This window comes from Octopus bimaculoides, chromosome 11 (assembly GCF_001194135.2).
Source record: "Octopus bimaculoides isolate UCB-OBI-ISO-001 chromosome 11, ASM119413v2, whole genome shotgun sequence".
NCBI classification, from domain to species: Eukaryota; Metazoa; Mollusca; class Cephalopoda; order Octopoda; family Octopodidae; genus Octopus; species Octopus bimaculoides.
The window spans coordinates 60,123,930-60,126,553 of record NC_068991.1 but is presented as its reverse complement, the minus strand read 5'-3'; positions in this window follow the sequence as shown (position 1 = coordinate 60,126,553).

Here is a 2,624-nt window from a genome sequence, read left to right as displayed (position 1 = left end):
ATATACATATATATATATATATATGCATATATATATATATACATACAACCTTCGTCAGAGTAATAGTCAGATAAACAACTTGAACAGACACACATTCCTTTGCCTGTGTTGTTACTGAGTATGATGCTTTCTTGTTTTCGTTATTTCAGACAAGTTTTAGCATCTAGTCATAAGAGTTTTTCAGGTAGGTGTTTAGGCCAATTGTAGCAATCTTCATTGTTAATTCCAGTTGTAAAAGTCCACGGCCACCCTCTTTTCTTGTCAACAATTTTCATATTTTTTCTGTCAAGATTACATATTTCAGTAATTGACCAGTTAATGATATTGAAACTGTATTGATCAAGTATTGATCGCTTCGATTCTGTTTCTTGCATTCAGCTCTGTCCTGAGTATTGCCCTTACGCTGCGTTAATTTTCTTCTGGTCCTTTCGCTCACCACCTTCAAATACCCCTAGGTATTTGTAGCTCTCTGCTGGTTCTAACTCTTTCATGACATTCTGCGGGTCAAGATTAACATTGGATGTTTCTGCCATTTTCCTTTGTGCCCACATACCTTGAACTCCACAAGCACTACCAACCTCACAGCAATAGACACAAACAACACAGACATATCTTAGAGAAAAAACAGACATCACAATAGATTTTGTCTTCCTAGCGCAAAAACGTACCACCACCACCACACATACAAATTCTAAAAGTCACACAACACGCATATAAAACCATCAAAACGAACTTTCCAGAAGCTGTTGCGTCGTTTCAGAAAAATCTCTGTAAACGACTCTGCAAAAACCTCGCGGAAACACCCACACCAAACAAGAAGGGGGGCATACAATCAGACAACAGCAGTTATTAGAGCTCTTCTCCGTTCTAAATAATTATTTTTAGTATGGAAGTGCTCAGAATAGGTTGCACAAATGCCAGGGGCCTCAATTCGCCTTGGAAACAAGGTCATCTCTTAAACGACCTGAGGTCCTTCGGTGTAGACGTAGCAGCCATTAGTGAAGCCAGGCTTTCCGACCCGTGGGACCTCATGACCCTTTTCGGTGGATACGAGATCTTCCTATCTCCGTTTCGGCCGGGTGGTGGCGGTGGTGATACTGCGGTGTTCTTCCGGAATGGCCTGGATCTGAAAATAAATGCAATCTTCCTGGATCTGGAAGGTAAGTTGAAGGTTCTAGATGTGAACGGCAGTGACGGCGATGCATTCAGACTGGTGGCTGCATATGCTCCGACAGGTGCAGGGCGGTCTGATTATTTCAGGCGTCTGGCGGTTTTCTTGGCAACGTCTCGCACTTTAGTACTAGTAGGGGGAGGAGACTAAAGCCACTTGATGGGTACGAGTGGCGAAGGCAAAACGAGGCAACAGAGCGACCATTCGGTCTTTGGTAGATCAGAACAGGCGCGAGGTGTTCGAACCCAAGCAGATGTGTGCGGCCTTTCAGCAGCACTTTGCTCAACTGTTCGGGACGAGTGGTGAGACGGATAATGGTATCGACTTTGGTGTCAACCTGGACGGCCTGCCACGACACTCGGCTAGCGAGGTAGAGTGCTGCGAAAGACCGATAACAACCTGGGAAGTACAGGAAGCAATGAAAAGCTGCACAAAAGCTGATCACCGGGTTTGGATGGTCTGCCCTACGAGCTTTATAGTTCAATAGCAGACTTATTTGCGGGCTTCTTAGCAGACGTCTACTTCAACTGGCAACAAAATGAGAGAATCCCCACTTTTATTTGTCGAAGGGTGGTGGCACTGCTGAGAAAGGACCCAAACACGATGGACGTTCTAGAGAATTTTAGGTCCAACATTCCACTCAATGTAGAGTTGAAGATTTTGGCCAAAGCGTTAGCCAAGAGGTTGGCGCTTGTTGTAGACAAGCTGATTGGCAAGGCGCAAACACGCGCTGTCCCAACCGGGACTATTCACAACAACCTCCACCTCATGTGCTACATCATAGAGAAGATGAGTGACGAAGCTGGCATGGGTAAGGCTTTGATCAATTTAGATCAATCTAAAGCTTTCGATAGGGTCGACCATCAATACTTGGCAGCTTTTCTCAGAGCAGCCTGTTTCGGTCCGGTCTTCATTGGTTGGATCGCTGCTTTGTACAGCGGCATCTGCTCGGTTGTTCGGGTGAATGGTCTTCTTTCAGAACCATTCAGCATTTTGCGCTCGGTCCCTCAATTCCCTTCTGTATGTACTGACTCTTGAACCATTGCTGCAGAAGTTGGAGGCTTTGATCTAGAGTGTGAGAGAAGCATATCTGCTTACGTCGATGATGTCACCGTGATACTGTCGAGCCAGAGGCATGTAGACCTGATTGGCGACACATTAAAAGAATATGAAGCGGTGAGAGAAGCAAAAATTAACGCGGAAAAGTCAGTGGGCTTGCAACTCGGCACCTGGAGAAGCAAGTTCATGCTGTCCAACAGCATCGTCGGGCGCTAGATCGACGGTCCGGTTAAATTGCTTGGGGTCTGGCTCGGTCTGGACCTCCAAGTGGAGAAAAACTGGGACGAGGTGACGAGCAAGGTGGTCAATCTCACCCAGAAATGGGCCGAGAGAAAGCTGTCCCTGAAACGTCGAGCCGAGGTGGCGAATGCGTACATCGCATCCGTCATCTATT